The following is an 18,445-nucleotide window of genomic DNA, read 5'->3' on the forward strand; positions in this document are numbered from 1 at the left end:
TGCCCCTCGAATTTATAATCTGACCTTGTGTGGGGGTTGCTATTGTTTCTTCAGAAATGTACCCCATTCCCCTGGGTATGTACTCAATGGACATGAAGCTGAGCAAAGTGAAGGACAAGGAAACCTGCATTTTATGTGCTCGCAAAAAGTTGGACACGTCTTAGCGAGTGAACAGTAATCCCCTGGGACTTGGCTCCTTGTCCCTGAAGTCTCCCAGATGCATGGCAGTTACAATGTACAGTCACCACTTGTTCTTTGGTCTACACGGTGAAAAAGCGGAGAGCACAGAGATCATTGTCTACAAGACTTTAAGATAAAAATGATTGAAAAAATTTAGAAAAAAATTAAAAACAAAAAAATCTTGAGAGAGAAAATCTAGAAGTCTGTTGACAGCTTAATGATTGACTGCAAAGCTTTGAGATGAGTTTGTCTAGCTGCTCCAATACTGTGACCTTGGACAAGTAAATGAACCTACCCTCCATTTCTGTGAAGAAGAGTATAATTACTAAACTGCTTGTTAGTGAGGAAGGCCAGTAATGCTCACTAGTGAACTGTCAGCACTTAGCCAGATGCGCAGGTAGAAACTCATTAAATCAATGAATGGATGAATGAAGGCTTGCTAATAGGAGTATAGAAAGGATTGAATGAGGTAATAGCCTCTTTTGCCATGTAAAATGCCTGGCAAATATTTAATCCTCAAAAAAGTTAACTTCTATTATCTCTAAATATTTAGAGAAACTCTTGGTGTAAAGAGGCTTTGCATTTCAGATTAACTTTGCACTTAGGTGTTTCTTTTAGAGAATTAATAGATTTTGCATAATTAGTAATATTCCCTTAACTTCTTTTCCTGAAAACTCAGATGCTTTTCATTTTTTGAATGTTGAAAATCATCACATTATATTGAAACACAATTATTTTAGAAAAGACAAGCTAACCTTTGCCTTTGTTTTTCCCTTTAATTCTGGTGTTGTGACTTGTTAATTGTGAAAATACTAAAACATAGATGGTGGCCCCTACTTAATTTTGTTTGGGAATATGACTGCACAGAATCTGACTTTAATCTCTAGACTTATTTGAGAAGAGAAATATTTTAAGCTCTCAGTTACTTGAGTATTGCTGCTGCTGCTAAGTCGCTTCAGCAGTGTCTGAATCTGTGCGACCCCATAGACGGCAGCCCCACAGGCTCCACCATCTCTGGGATTCTGCAGGCAAGAATACTGGAGTGGGGTGCCGTTTCCTTCTCCAATGCGTGAAAGTGAAGTCGCTCAGTTGCGTCTGACTCTTTGCGACCCCATGGACTGCAGCCTACCAGGCTCCTCCGTCCATGGGATTTTCCAGGCAAGAGTACTGGAATGGGTTGCCACTGCCTTCTCCGTACTTGAGTATTGAATATCCCTTAAATTGTTTTCTGTCCCAGAATGATCAGAGTGAACCTGGCAATTTAGCACACAAACAAGAAACACCAACTGGAAAACTCAGTCTCTAAAATGAAAGTATTTTTATGTATTTAAAAAAATATTAAAAATATGATATGCTTTTTATTCACCATGCAAAACTCGCACTCTGTCTGGCTCATGGACTCCTTCCCCTTTCATCATTATGTTCTCAATTCTTTTGCCTCGAAGTTAATTGGGTTAAATCATCACCACCAAGAATATCACTCTATCTTAAAACTTGTGAAGAGAGGACCACAGGCTAACTAAGGGCCTGGGATAAAGAAGGTAGCAGATGTTATGCTTAGAGAATTTGGCTGATAATTAAATATATTTTGCCAATGTGAGTTTTTTAACATTCATGTATGACTTCTATGGACAGAAGATGCTATTTTTCATACTTGCATTTTAAAAGTTAACATTCAATGTATAGAATAAGTACATTTTAATCTAGTTTCCTTGAGACTTTAAGACTGACTTAGAAAATTTGTTTTATTTATAAATCTAACTAGAATATTAGAATCATCTTCACTTTTTCTGTTAATATTGTGTTGAATTCAAATTAAATGGACTAAACTCCCTTCAAAAAATCAGTCCCATTTATGTTAGATAAATGTCCTCAAATTTAGTATGCTTTTGTCATGGTGTTTTTTTTTTAATGTGTTATTTTTGAGTACTTTAAAACTTTTACAAGTATATAAACTCTTCTAAACCTAAAAAATTAAAATCACAAATATGGTGTTTTAAATTTCTTAAAATATTCTAATGTAGTCTTATACTTTTCCAATTAAAATGACAAACCTCGTCAGTTACTTAATCATATTTTTTTACCTGAATCTCTAGTACCTCAAGTTCCTTTAAACATTACAATTCAAATACAGAAATGTATACAGTAGATTTCACTGGTGGCTCAGATGGTAAAGAATCCACCTGCAATGCAGGAGATCTGAATAGATCTCTGGGTCAGGAAGGTCCCCTGGAGAAGGGAATGGCTACCAACTCCAATATTCTTGCCTGGAGAATTCCCTGGACAGAAGAGCCTTGCAGGCTGCAGTCCTTGGGGTCACAAAGAGTCAGACACAACTGAGTGACTAACATATAACATATATATGTACAAAGCATTCTTAATATGAAAGTTTTAAGTCTTTAAATTGAAATTTCCCTGTATAAAAAGATGCTTATAACAGAAAGGTTTTATTATCTCAAAAATTTTTGATATTAACATTCCAAGAGAATTCAGATATTATCTCAGAGGACCAAGGTTTCTGATTGGCCAGAGTTTCTGACCTGAACCAACAACTGTTTGCATACTTTACCTGACAGATTCCAGCAATTGTTGAGCCGCTGGGGACACTGTGAACTTTCTTTTTTCCCTCTGTAACAATGTCTCTGTAACAATGAGAAACTTAATCCCATTTCATACTAGTGGAGGTAATTTTGCCAGCCTTATGACTTTTGCCTGATTTGGGAGGATCAAATCATCCCCCTCCACCCTCATTTAGACTTGATTGTATAATCAATCTACTTAAAGATTGAATTTGGCATTGATTTCAAATACTTGCCTGACTGCTGGCCATAATGTCAGGGGCATTGTAGTGACATATCCAAAAGGAATTTGCATAAATTTGTCCTTAAGAGCTGTTTCATGGGTATATCAACAGCCACTTATTTGTCCATCTCTCCATCCCATGATAAAAAAGATTATGCAAGATACTATTTATTTCTTGGCCACACCACCCAGCTTGTGGGATCTCAGTTCCCTGATCAGAGATTGAATGTGGAATTCTAACTACTAGGCTATGAGGGAACTCCCTCAAAAAACTATTTAAAAAACAAACATTATTTTAGATTAAACATAAAAATGGCAAAAATTTAATAAGCCATAACAAATTTAAAACATTCCTTTAGAGGTTTATTTGATTGAAGTATGTTGTTCTAGGTTCACTATATATTGATTCAAAACTTTTATAGGTTATACTACATTTATAGTTATTATAAAATATTTGCTATATGGCCTATGCTGTACAATATATCCTGATAGCTTATTTTATAAAGAACAGTTAGTACCTCTTAATAGCCCTGTTTTGCCCCTCCCCTTTTGTTTTTGGCTGCCCTGGGTCTTCCTTGAGTTGCATGAGCTCCTCCTGATGTGATGCATGGGTTCTGGTTGCAAGAACTTAATTGCCCCCTCACATCTGGCATTTTAGTTCCCCAACCAGGGATAGAACCCAGGCCCCCTGCATTGGAAGGCAGATTCTTAACCACTGGACCACCAGGGACGTCCCTTGTCCCCTTTTCTTTTAGAGTTTTATCTATGAAATGTGCCATTTACTGATTCATTCTGTGCTTAGTACCTTTTGAATTTTTGGTACTCAGTGGACAATTTGTGAGAACCAAATAAATAAAAAACACAATCTCTTTCCTTTAAGACTTTCCAGTTTAGTTAGAGAACTCTTCTTTTTTTTTTTTTTATTTGATTTTTTTTTTTTTTTTTTGCCATACCACGTGGCTTGCAGGATCTTAGTTCCCTGGTCAGGGGGGTTGAACCTGGGCCCTTGGCAGTGAGAATTCAGAGTCCTAACCATTGGACCGCCAGGGAATATGTTTGGGATAGTGTTTTGTATTAAGATTTTACACAGGCTCAATCCCTTGACCATCATAGAATTAATAATGGCATGGTTATATAGTTTACACAGTTTACAAACCATTTTCTATACATTCTCATTTATTCCTCTAAATGTTGTTTATTTACTTGAATTGGATGAAATAAATTGATGGGTTCAGACTATGATGGAAATCATCACAGAATCTTCTACAAAGAACTGATTGACATAAGTCATCAGAGCAATTAAGAAGTTTTTTTTTTTAAATTTTACAACGAGAATTATGAAACAGGCTGAGAAAATAATATATATGCTTACCAATGATTTTGAATTTAACATTTTTCAATATTTGTTTTACTACATATCTATTCATCGGCCTATCCCTCTTTCCATCCAGGTATTCAGCTTAATTTTTTAATGCTTTTCACAATTTCAGACATTATGCATACCATCTCTAAACTCTTCAGCATTGCGTATTTTTAACTAGAGTTTAGTCCTCAGTTGGAGAAGGCAATGGCACCCCACTCCAGTACTCTTGCCTGGAAAATCCCATGGACGGAGGAGCCTGGTAGGTTGCAGTCCATGGGGTCGCTAAGAGTCGGACATGACTGAGCGACTTCACTTTCACTTTTCACTTTCATGCACTGGAGAAGGAAATGGCAACCCACTCCAGTGTTCTTGCCTGGAGAATCCCAGGGACAGGGAGCCTGTTGGGCTGCCGTCAATGGGGTTGCACAGAGTCGGACACAACTGAAGCGACTTAGCAGCTTAGCAGCAGCAGTGCTCAGTGCTCAGTTGCTAAGTCGTGTCCAACTCTTTGCAACCCCATGGACTATATCCCACCAGGCTCTTCTGTCCATGTAATTTTCCAGCCAAGAACACTGGAGTGGGATGCCTTTCCTTATCCAGAGAATTTAGTAGTTGTTCACTTTTTTTTTTTTTTTTTTAGTGAGATAAATTTTACATACAGTGAAATGAAAAATCTTAATTGTACTAATATATGAGTTTTCACAAATGCATATAAATTGGGCAATATTAATTTTCTTTAAAATGAAGGAATGGCAGAAGCAAGCTTAGAGGACCACAAAAGCAATATGTTTTATTCCAAAATATGATTCAACAACCAGAGAAATAGATAAAACATTGAAAATTAGGAGGCAGAGTATTGTTTAAAACATCTGCTCACAGAAGCAAAAAGAAATGAAATCAAACATAATATTGCAAAAGATTTGGAATTTAAGCAAATCTAGCAATGGAGAGGAAGATTCTGCTGATAAGCATCACAAGATGGAGCTACACCTTGAAAGTGATCAAAGAATCATCAAACCACAGTGATTTTAAATAAAAAGCATGTAATTCCATATGAGTGAATGAAAATGAATAGCCCAGAAAGACAACATCTCTGAAAGGGTGTATCTAATAGTCTCAATTTTTCTGTTTGTTTTTGAGCAAGAAAAAAAAAGTCCTTAACAGTCATTTTCTGGAGGAGACCCAAAGGGACATGATATGCACAAACATCTCTAAACAAGCAAGTCCTAACTCAGTATAGAGATGAAGCATCAGAGTTGCAATATGGGCAGTGTGAACATGACTTGTGTGCAGTTGCTGTAAAAGAAAGGAGATTTTGGTAAGAATGTGGAGGAAGTAGAACTTTCTAGACATTGCTGTGTGAATGTAAAATGGTACAACTGTTGTAGAAAACAATTCAGCAGCTCCTCAAAAAGTTAAGTAGTTAAGTATAGAAATATCATATGATCTGCAATTCCACTTCTAAGTATAGACCCAAGAGAATTGAAAGCCTGTCTTCAAACAAATAGCTGTACACAAATATTCATAACAGTATTATTCATAATAGTAAAAAATGAACTCAACACAAATGTCCATCAAGTGATAACTATATAAACTGAAAGTGCTATATCCATACAGGAGAGTATTATTCAGCCATGAAAACTATTGAAGTACTGATACATGCTACCAAGTAGATGAACCTCAAAAACATTCTGCTAAATGAAAGATGCCAGACACAAAATGTCACATAATTTCATGTATATGAAACATTTAAAATAGATACATTCATGGAGACAGAAAACAGCAGATTAGCAGTTTCCAGGGGCTAGGAGGAAGGAGGAGTGAGGAATAACTACTTAATGAGTATGAGATTTCCTTTTAGACTGTTGAAATTGCTCTGGAACTAATGACTAGAGATGGTTGCACAATATTATGAATGTAGGAAATGCCAAAAAATGTATAGTTTAGCATGACTCATTGTTAATTTTCTTTTGTGTTATATGAATTTTACCTCAGTCTTAAAAAGGAGGACAGAAAGAGAAGGGTCATCTAAGGACCCCTAGATTCTATAACAAAATGCTGCAGGGAGATGAAAGTCCCCCAAATCCCTGGTTCCTGGATCACATCTTATGTTTCCCTATTTTCAGGATATTGAAACAGTGTATGTTTACATTGTGTAAACAAGTATACAAGCACACAGTGCTGCGTGTGGGCTCTCTCCAGTTGCAGCGCCCTGGCTCCTCACTGCGGTGGCTTCTCTTGTGAGGGAGTGTGGGCTCTAAGCAGCAGGCTCGGTAGGTGCAGCCTGTGGTTTCAGTGGTTGTGGCTGGAAGACTCCAGAGCACAGGTTCAATAGTTGTGGTACATGGGCTTCAGTGATTCAAGGCATGTGGAATTTTCCTGGACCAGGGATTGAACCCATATCTTCTGAACTGGCAGGCAGATTTTTTACTACTCGACCGCCAGAGAAGTCCATTTATTTATCTTATAACTGGAAGTTTGTACCTTTTCACTTCCTTCACCCCATTCCCTCTCCCCTGAACTCCTTCCCTCTGTTAGCCACAAATCTGATCTCATGCCCTATGTTTGTTTGCTTTTTGTTGTTTTCCTAACTTTTTATCTTGTATTGGGGTATAGCTGATTAACTATGTTGTGATAGTTTCAGGTGGACAGCAAAGGACTCAGCCATACGGAAACATGTATCTATGGTCCCTCAAACTCCCCTCCCATCCAGGCTACCGCAAAACACTGAGCAGAGTTCCCTGTGCTACACAGTAGGTCCTTGTTGGTTATCCATTTTAAAGAAATGTTTGCTTGTTTTTTTTTTCTTTTTTTAATATACATTTTTATTTGTTTATTTATTTGGCTGTGTCAGGTCTCAGTTGGGGCATGTAGGATCCTTAGGTGTGACATGTGGGATCAAGTTCCCTGACCAGGGATCAAAACTGGGCCTCCTGCTTTGGGAGTGCAGTCTTAACCACTAGACCACCAAGGAAGTCCCATGTTTGCTTGTTTTTGATGTATAATTGACCTACAAGGTTATGTTAGTTACTGTTACACGATATAATGATTTAACATTTCTATATGTTTCAAAATATACACCTTGATAAGTCTAGTTATTACCTGTTGCCTTACAAAGATATTACATAATTATTGACTATATTCGTCACACTATATTTCATACCCATGACTCATCTATTTTGCAACTGAAAGTTTGTATGTCTTAATCTCCTTATTTATTTCTCTCCACTCCCAATCTACCTCCCTTCTGGAAACCAGTTTGTAATTTTACAATGCTTACAGGATCAGTCTCGTTAGCACTGACTGCCCAGTGACTCCTTCACAAAGGTCTTGGTCCCAACCCCTCTGAGTTCAGAGACACAAGCACACACCAAGTATGGCCTCCTCTTCAGAGGTCTGTTTCAGTTCTGTTTAGCACTTCCTCTAAGTGTATGCGTTTTAATCATTCCAACCTCTTCCCTTTGCTCTCAGCCCTAAGCATTGTAGGTGTTCCTACAATTAACAATCACTGCCTTCACGATAGCTTAGATTTCTTCTTTTACTTCTTCAGGTACATGGTTGATAATACATTATATCAAATTGTCTCTCTTCAGGTAACAGGTGGTCTCTACCTCCCTCCATGAACTTGACTAATACATGAAAGTGAGTGAAAGTCATTCAGTTTTGTCCAACTCTTTGCAACCCTATGGACTACACAGTCCATGTAATTCTCCAGGCTAGAATACTGGAGTGGGTAGCCTTTCCTTTCTCCAGCAGATCTTCCCAACCCAAGGATCAAACCCAGGTCTCCTGCATTGCAGGCAGATTCTTTACCAGTTGAGCTACCAGGGGAGCCCAAGAATACTGGGTTGGATAGCCTATCCCTTCTCCAGTGGATCTTCCTGACCCAGGAATTGAAGCTGGGTATCCTGCATTGCAGGCAGATTCTTTTACCAGCTGAGCTATCAGGGAAGTTCTTCAAGGTTCAGCTCAAATGCTACCTGCTTTGTATGTCTTTTCCAATTACCCTCAGTTAAAATTATATCTCCACTTAATTCTTAGTGCCCTTCTTAAGGTCTATAGCTTTTGTTTTCATGATCATATGCCAAGTCACATCCATGTACCTAATAATAATAATGCCCTACAATTACAGTGAAGCATCTTCACGCAGATTAATCATATGGAATATAATAGATTCACCCAACAATTCTAATAGAGAAGGGTAGGTATAGAGTAAGCAAGAATAGATATGGGCTCTCATCTGTTCCCCTACATAGTATAGTTCTGTTCAATTTACTTAAACTCACAGTTGTTTCAGTTTCCCCAGCCTCACAGTCTGATCTGAGGATTAAGTAAAATAATATGGAGAAAATTTAGTACGATAATGTACGTGAAATGCTTACAGTGGCCTAATTCATAGGAAGAACTAAAGAGCCTCTTGATGAAAGTGAAAGAGGAGAGTGAAAAAGTTGGCTTAAAGCTCAACATTCAGAAAACTAAGATCATGGCATCTAGTCCCATCACTTCATGCCAAGTAGATGGGGAAACAGTGAAAACAGAGACTTTATTTTCTTGGGCTCCAAAATCACTGCAGATGGTGACTTCAGCCATGAATTAAAAGACGCTTGCTCCTTGGAAGAAAAGCTATGACCAACCAAGACAGCATATTCAAAAGCAGAGACATTATTTTGCTGACAAAGGTCTGTCTAGTCAAAGCTACGGTTTTCCTGGTAGTCACGTATGGATGTGAGAGTTGGACTATAAAGAAAGCTGAGGGCCGAAGAATTGATGCGTTTGAACTGTGGTGTTGCAGAAGACTCTTGAGAGTCCCTTGGACTGTAAGGAGATCCAACCAGTCCATCCTAAAGGAAATCAGTCCTGAATATTCATTGGAAGGACTGATGCTGAAGCTGAAACTCCAATACTTTGGCCCCCTGATTCGAAGAGCTGACTCATTGGAAAAGACCCTGATGCTGGGAAAGATTGAAGGCAGAGAGAGAAGGGGACGACAGAGAATGAGATGGTTGGATGGCATCACTGATTCAATGGACATGAGTTTGAGTAAACTCTAGGAGTTGGTGATGGACAGGGAAGCCTGGTGTGCTGCAATCTATGGGGTCTCAAAGAGTCCTGACTGAGCAACTGAACTGAACTGAGCTGAACTCACAGGAAATAGTCAATAAATTTGGAAAAAAAAAAAAACACATGAGTTATTATTTTTGCTATTAGTTTGTGGTTTATCCAGCTATGTGTTCCAAGGTCTTTTTTTTTTTAAGTTAAAAAATAACACCTAGGTACACTTATCACACTCTCCCTTGCAGATTTCCCCTCATCCTGTCTGTTTCCAGTCAACTGGCCTCTTTGCTATTCCTTAAATACCCAAGGCATGTCTGTGCTTCTTAGAGTCTTGGCATTTGCTGAAGCTTTACGTAGGACACTCTGCTCCAAAACAGATGCATGTCTTGCTCCTTCCTATTTCCTTAAGGTCATAATCAGACATTACCTTCTTAGTGAGGCCTTCCCTGACCATCCTATTTAAAATGATAGCATGGGGTTGAGGTTGGGATGCATTGGGAGATTTGGATTGATGGCAATCCCAATTTTATACATACACTAGTATCTGTATACATATACATACTAGAGTATGTATAAAATAGAACTCAGAGCCTGCACTATAGCACAGGGAATGTTATTAATTGTTCTGTGGTGACCTAAATGGGAAAGAAATCCAAAAAAGAGGATAGGTATGTATATGTATAGCTCATTCATTTTGTTGTACAGCAGAAACTAATACAACACTGTAAAGCAACTGTACTCCAGTAATAATCATTTTTAAAAAATGGGAGCATGGGACTTCCCTGGGGGTCTAGTGGTTAAGAGTTCATGCTTCAAATGTAGAAAGCATGGGTTCAGTTCCTGGTCAGGGAACTGGGATCCTGCATGCCATGCAGCACAGCCAAAAATAAATAAAAAGGGATGGCATACTTTTACCCCATTTTCACTTATTTTTCTCCATAGCCCTTGTCATCATCTGATATACCATATATTTTATTTATGTGTTTGTTCATTATTTATCTCCCACCATTAGACTATAAAGTTCATGAAAGCAGAGATTTTTGTTTATTTTGTTTATTGTTATATCCCCAGGGCCTGGAATACTACCAAAGACTACTAATGGTGTGCAGATAATTTTGCTCTTAAAAAAAAGAGGTCTGATGTTTGCCAATGTTCATAGCGTAAATATTTTCACTTAGGGCCTATTTTAAGCTGCCAACTGAATATTTATTAATAGTAATCAGCTCTTACAAGCCAGTACAGACTGATCCAGCATCCCACTGAATGTCTGACACTGAATGGGTTATTTGCCCTGTCTTAAGTTCTGTTTTCTTAGTGAAATGTCTGTGGGATAGTAATATAAACTGTTTTGGGGGCTTCCCTGGTGGCTCAGTGGTAAAGAATTCACCTGCCAGGGCAGGAGACCTAAGTTTGATCCCTAGTCCGGGAAGACCCCCGTGCCTCTGAGCAACTAAGCCCATGACCCACAGCTATTGAGCTCGTGCTCTAAAGCCTGGGAACCGCAACTACGAGCCCTCACACTACAATTACTGAAGCACTCGCACCCTAGGGCCTGTGCTCTGCAGCAGGAGAAGCCATTGCATTGAGAAGCCTGTGCACCACAACTAGAGAGTAGGCCTGCTCAACACAACTAGAGAAAAGCCCACACAGTGACAAAAACCCAGTACAGTCACAAAAATAAATTGAAATCAGTGAAAAAAGAGAACCTGTTTTATAAAATTGTGGCATAAGTTAAATGAGTTAAACAAGTAAAGCACACAAATCAGTGGCTGACACATAGTTTAATTTTAGTACATATTTATTAAATGTGCTTTTCTCCACATCCCACCAATATTGATTTGTCATTTCCAATTATTTTTGCTATATTTTCCAATGTTTGTAACTGATTGAACAGGTCAATTGAGTTCTATGGTATTCTTTGATCCATGGCCACCTAGTTTGTTGGCCATGGTTTGCTAGTAACCCAACAGTATGTATAAAATTTTGGTAAACATTTCTCAAAATGTTGATATTATTGTATTTCCTCTTGTGTTTGTGACTGTTCATCGATTTTGACCTCTTGCCCATTGGCAATTCTGCTATAATGGAGTGGAATCGAGTTACCCACTGAGGGTTTGGGACGCAAAAAGGAGTTCAGGAAGCATAACTGTCCATCCTATAGCACTTTCTCGATCTTCTCCAGAAGTCTCCAATTGCTTGTATCTCCCTGCCTTGAAATGTCTATCTGGAAAGATGTCTGTGTTTTACTTCCTTAGAAGTAAAGGAAGTAAAGTCTCCTTTACTTTCCTTTAGAAGGTTGGTCTTGATCCTGCCCACCCTTGCTAGACTCATTTAATCCCTCATTATTACTTCTCTTAGGCTATAATTCGGCTTCATTGCTTATGCATTTGCCTTCACTACCAGATTGTGAGCCACTCTGGGAATATCAACAACTGCTTCTCCTTTACTTCTATCCCTCAGCTCCTAACATCCTGCCTGGAATGGGCTGGTTGCTTAACTACTATTTGTTGAATTGGTTGATGTTGCTTTGAAGACACACCACTACAGAGCCAAACTAAGGAAGGATGAAAGAACTTCTCAGAAATAAAGCACATTGCCCAATGACAAATATAGAACAAGCAGGGCATGTTCTTACACAGACAGGAATTCTTCATGATTTGAAAGTGGGCTGTGTGGGTGAGTTGGAGAGTCAGAGGAGATTCCATTGGAAAGATGAGTAAGGGGTAATTTGTGAAGAGCTTTCTATGCTTGCCTAATAGCAGTAGCAATGGCATGCTGGAGCAGACTCATACCAGTTTGTGATTCTATAAGTGCCCAGAAATTTAGTGAGCTGATTGACCTCATATTGGTAGTCTTAAATCAGCCAGAGTGTGAATATTTATATCACAGATATCACAAATGCTACAACTCAATCTTTTCTTTTTTTTTCTCAGAGAATTAGTTGTTCATAAACTACTGAAAAGTTTTGGACATCATATTTAAAAGGTTAAATCTCATAAGATTATTATAAAGATTAAATGAGAAAATTCATAGGTGATGTATATAGAATACCTGGTGTAATGGAAGTACTCAAAAAATAGTTTAATTTTATTATTCATGCAAAATATTAAACACCTATTTTATGCTGGGTATCATTCCATGCACTGGGGATATAGCAGTAAACAAAACAAAGTCCCTGACCTCAGGAATTTTTTAAATTCTAAAGATATGAAACAGATTAACAAAAAATACATAGGTAATATGCCAGATGGTGATAAGTGCTTTGAAGAAGAATAAATGAGATTAAGGGAGAGAGAGAAAGACAGGATACTGTTGTATTTAGGGAGGCAGCTTCTATCATAAAATATATATATATATATACACTTGAACAGAGACCAGAAAGAAACAAAGTGCTAAGTTTTATGAGTATCTGAGGGTAGATTTTTCCAGGTAGAGGGAACAGCAAGTACAAAACCCCAGTAGAAGTGAACTTAGCCTGCTCAAGAAAAAGCAAGGATGCTCATGTAACTGGAGTGAGCAAAGCAGAGGGAAGAGAATTGGAGGTCAGAGAGCTGGGGAACACAAGAGGCAGATCAAGAATGGCTGGTGGGTAAAGATTTTGGATTTACTTTCAGTTAGAGAGGGGATAGCATTAGAGGGATTTGTGTAGGGGAGTGGATGATATGGTTATTTTAAAATTATTTTTAAAATATATTTATTTATTTTGGCAGTGCTGAGTCTCAGTTGCATCACAAGCGATCTTCCATCTTCACTGTGGCATGTAGGATCCTTTAGTTGTGGGATGTAAACTCAGTTACAGCATGTGGATTCTAGTTCCCTGACCAGAGATTGAACCCCAGCCCCCTGCACTGGGAACTCAGAGCCTTAGCCACTGGACCGACGGGGAAGTCCCAACCTGTTTTTAAAGCATCACTTTATTTATTACTACTGTTATGTTAGAATGGCAATTTAAATAGTTTGGAGAATAGACCAGATTGGAAAGAGTTTGAGGGCAGAGGAACAAGAGGAAGACTCTCCTCAGAATCTGGTTAGTTTAGGATTAATAAGCATGAGATCTGGAATTAAATTGTTGGTACTTAAATTATTCTTAGTGATGTGACCTTAGACAAGTAACTTCTCTGGGGCTCCATTACAAGGGACTTTCTTCAAGGGTTATTAAATGAAATAATTCATGTAATTATGATGAAATAATTTATAATGAAATTTATAATGAAATAATTCACTTAGCACAGTGTCTAGCAAACAGTGAAAATTCAATAAATATTGTCATTATTTTTTTTTTTTCCAAAAGGGATAAAAATTTGAAGTAGAATCGGAAGGGGGGACAGGCAAAGGTAGGTGTGGTATGTAGAGATAAAAGGGAAATTTGGAAAATCTGCAGGAAATATAACTTATTTCTCCATTTGGCCAGTGGTTTTACCCCAACTTACATGGTGGGAAGATACAGGCTCTCTAGGGCAGGAAGAGTTCAAAGCGGACAAGAGCCAGTGCTCTCTGGATTCATAAGGTTTCAGCATTGGGAGTTTCACAGCACCTTTAACTTCTACTTTAGTCAGGTTTCTGTTTTACCTCCTACAATAAAAAGGCTCCCCTGGAAATAGAAGGAGATGAGTGGGAAGGGAAGTGGTGATGATTCAGCGTGTAGGTTAAATAAACCTTTGAAAAGCATAAAGGGCTTAAAAAAGCTTATGAAGTAGAGAGGGGGAAAAAAAAGACCATGATATAGGCAAGGATATCAGGGAAAGTAGAGTAAGAGCGAACCTGTGATTACCAGTTTTTCCATAATTGTCATTTAGGGACTTTCTTTGGTGATAACTATTTCCAGCCTAGAATTTGGAATTGAGATTGCAGTTAAGATACTTTTTTAGGCCCAGAGGAACTATGGGCTGGGTCGAGTAGGGTGACGTCAAGGAGGTGAGATTTCAAACTTACAACTGTGTAATAGAAGAGGAAGAGGAGAGAGTTTTGGGGTCTTAGTGAGTCAATAAGCAGGCAAGAAGGACTGCAGAGGAATGTAAGGGGCAGAGCTTCAACTGATAATTGATAATCGAGACACAGCCCCAGATTTCCCTCTTTTTCCTTTTTAAAAATATTTTATTTATCTATATATTTGCCCACACTGGGTCTTAGTTGTGGCAGGTAAGATCTTTTCATTATGACATATGGGATCCATTTTTTGCAGCATACCAACTCTTAGCTGCAGCATGTGGGCTCTAGTTCCCTGACCAGGGATTGAACCTGGACCTCCTGCATTGGGAGCTGGGGATCTTAGCCACTGGACCACCAGAGAAGTCCCTCTTTTTCCTTTTTTGAATGTCCAAGGCTCTTTATTGTAGCATTGTCTGTAGCAACTGGAAACATTGTGAATGATCACCAGGAAGGGAATTACTCATTGCAACATTGTTTATAAACATTGGAAACAAAATAAATGGTCCCTCTGAATTACTCTTCCTTAGCCTCCATTCCTTTTCTTCTTCCCCCATAGTCCCAACCATCCATCCATGTGTAGACATATTTTCATGGATAGAATAGAATTTTTTTATGTTGTCGAATTAATGGTATTTTCCTTAATGTTTGTCCTTTGCATTTCCCCCTACATCAAGATAATTTCTTCTAAAGACACATGGTGTGTATTCCCTTTTTGGTGGTTAGTCCATTCTCACTGCCAGTGCCCTGGGTTCCATCCCTGGTTGGGAAACTAGGATCCTGCAAGCTGTGAGGTATAGCCAAAAAAAAAGACGCATGATGATGACATGTGTGACAAATATGTGGCAGTAGGTTGTACACATTCCTAGCTGGATAACTGCAACTTCACTCATTTCTATCAAGAATGCAAGTAAGTGAGAATAACATTATGGGAATAATCTTGAAATAATCCTTAAACTGTAAGTACATTGGAGATTTTAAATGTTACGAGTAATGATGACTTGCAAACTCTATCAAAATTATAAATATATACACCACTGTGGCTCAGATCTCCTATTTCAGAGAATTTAGACTACAGTTCTCTCTGCACACATGTGTTGAACTATTTGTAAATGGAACATAGTTTTTAAGTTACCAGGGATTGGAAACAACTCAAATGTCCTCAAATAAGGGACTGATTAAGCAAGTTACAGTACATCCACACAAGAAATACTGCGTAGCAGTAAAATAAAACAAGATAATGAGAGTTATTTTTGTATCATTATAAAAGATGTAGTGTAAGGGGTCCAAAATGTGTTTAGTGACAAAATTGAGGTGTAGAACACCATGTATCAAAGCTTTCTGTTGTGTAAAAGGTTCATAATAGATTTGAACTTATATTCAACTTTGCATATACTCATAAAGAAATGCTGAAAGGGGGACTTCCCTGGCAACCCAGTAGTTCCAGGTTTCCATCCCTGGTCAGGGAACTAATATCCAGCATGCTACCTAGAGCAGCCAAAAGAAAAGGAGTGGGGTACTGGATTCATAAGAAAGTGGTTACCAGTAGAAACAAAACAAACGAGGAACAAAAATTTGAGGGAGATTTTGTATTGTTTATCTTTTATATAATTTTTGGCCTTTGAGTCGTGGGATAGCATCACTATCTAAAATTAAATTGCAAGAAATTTGGGGAGTCAACCGGAGTCTAGCAGACTTAGAGACTGTTTCTTTAATGGACTTCTTTATAATCTCCATTCCAGTAGTCCCTGGGGCTAAACTCCTCCCTTGTCTCTTTATCTCTAAACTGGCAGGAGTGTCAACCACAAGAAACAAGCTTGAAGTATTAAATTACAGGGAACTGTGCTAGGTACTAGGACTCCCAAGGGACAGAGAACAGGACACAGTCCCTGCCCTTGAAGTGGTCCAGGTGGATTTTATCAGTCTCTTTAGTGGCCAGGACAAGAATAAAAAATGTCCTCCTCTCTCTGCCTCTCCCCCTCACTCTCCCTCCCTCCTTAGAATCTTGCAAAATGCTGGAAATATATTGGAATTCCTACATAATTCTCCTCCCCCTCACTGGAGAGCAATAAGGCTTGAGGAGCTCAGAAACTTTCCATCAGGCTCAGATTGGAGAGACCTCAGGCCAGGGTCAACTCAATCCACTTCCCTTGGGCCCCTGGTGCCTTGTGGAGGTTCTTGGACTCCTCAGATACAGCTGTGACTGTGGTTTCCGGCTTCCTGAGTTCTCACACTCGGCTTTGTGCTGCAGATATTTTACCCCAGTTCCTGCTTTGGAGACTGACATCCTCAAGCTTGGTGATACTCTGTGTACATGGGGTCTGTGGGTGTGAATCACAGCCAAAGAACTTGCTTTTCTGTTTTAACTTTCCCCCTTCCCCTTGACAGATTCATTGTAAATGCCTTGGGGTTGCCTTAGGACAGAGTATAAAGGTTTGCTGGGTAGAGGCTGAGAAAGATCAGTTTTCTAACTGAATATCCCATCTCAGATCTTTAGTTCTGCTGTTCCTTTACTAGGGACATTTTAAATACTCTGGACAATGAATCCGGAGAAGGCAATGGCACCCCACTCCAGTACTCTTGCCTGGAAAATCCCATGGAGGAGTCTGGTAGGCTGCAGTCCATGGGGTCGCTAAGAGTCAGACACGACTGAGCGACTTCACTTTCCCTTTTCACTTTCATGCATTGGAGAAGGAAATGGCAACCCACTCCAGTGTTCTTGCCTGGAGAATCCCAGGGGCGGGAGAGCCTGGTGGGCTGACATCTATGGGGTCGCATAGAGTCGGACACGACTGAAGTGACTTAGCAGCAGCAGCAGACAATGAATCTAGTAAGAAAGCAATCAGAAAATCATTTACACAGAACTTTGCAGTTTACAATACACTCTCACATGTTTCACTTAATTGTGACAAGTTCGTGAATGAGAGTAAAGATCATCCCACTTTGTAGTTGAAGAAAAGTGATGCTTAGGGAGAGAAAGGACTCTTCCATGCAGAGACATAGTGGTCTCTGGTGCTCCTGTATATGCTTATGTGTATGCAGTGTATGTGGACCTGTCATCTTATGTCCTGGGACCACAGTTCTAAAATGGTTAGAGAGATACTATTTTCTGTAGTTGAGGCTGCTGTACATTCATTCTTTCACTCATTCACAGAGTCACAACTATTACTTGAGCGCCTATTTCAACAAAGAAAGGTTCTAAGTTTAAAACAATTGGATGGTTGAAATCAACTACTAGTGAAATGATGGGGAAGACCTTAAAGCAGAATGGTGGATGCTGCTAAACAGGCAGTGATGAGACCTGGACTTTATTATTTTTTAATTTTGATTTTTAAAGTATTTATTTATTTATTTGGCTGTGCCAGGTTTTCGTTGCAGCACTTGGGATCTTCAATTGTGGCATGTGAACTCTTAGTCAAGGCATGTGGGATCTAGTTCCCTGACCAGAGATAGAACCCAGGTGCCCTGCATTGGGAGCACAGAATCTTAGCCACTGGACCACCAGGGAAGTCCTAAGACCTGGACTTTAGACCAGAACTTTGCAAATTGGAGCTCTATGGCAAGCAGCCAGTGGCTGTTCAGAAGCTAGCAAACCAGGTTTCCACAGGTTTGACTTGATGATCAGGAGCTTCGGCTTGACTCCCAAGGTATTTTATTCATATTTGTATAGAGTTATTTTTGCCTGACCAGCATCAGTCCTCCCCTCATTTTCATTTGGGGGGATATCCTTGGGGGCAAATTATTCCTCTTGTCCCCTGACAGCCTGGACTAATCCATGTGACCTGAGATTGACCAGTCACCATCAGCCCCTGGTCAAGACTTTGCCTCTTGAGTGAGTGACTCAGAAACAAAGGGATGTTGGGATTGAATCCCAGCTGTGGCCTGTGGTGCTGCTGGCAGCAGAAGCTGTTGCTTCTTGACAGAGCTGCTCTTGTGCCTCTTGTTTTCCTATCCATGGTCTGGGCCCTCAAACATTCTTGTAATATATTTCTCTTTTGCTTGTCCTTGCAACAGTGTCAGTATTTGTTCTTGCAATAGATAAGAAGAATTTTAATTTACAAATTGTGATGATTTCTTTACCAGGAAGTAAACTCCTTGAGAGCAGGGCCTAAACCTCAT

This window comes from Bos indicus, chromosome 13, assembly GCF_029378745.1.
Source record: "Bos indicus isolate NIAB-ARS_2022 breed Sahiwal x Tharparkar chromosome 13, NIAB-ARS_B.indTharparkar_mat_pri_1.0, whole genome shotgun sequence".
Classification (NCBI taxonomy): domain Eukaryota; kingdom Metazoa; phylum Chordata; class Mammalia; order Artiodactyla; family Bovidae; genus Bos; species Bos indicus.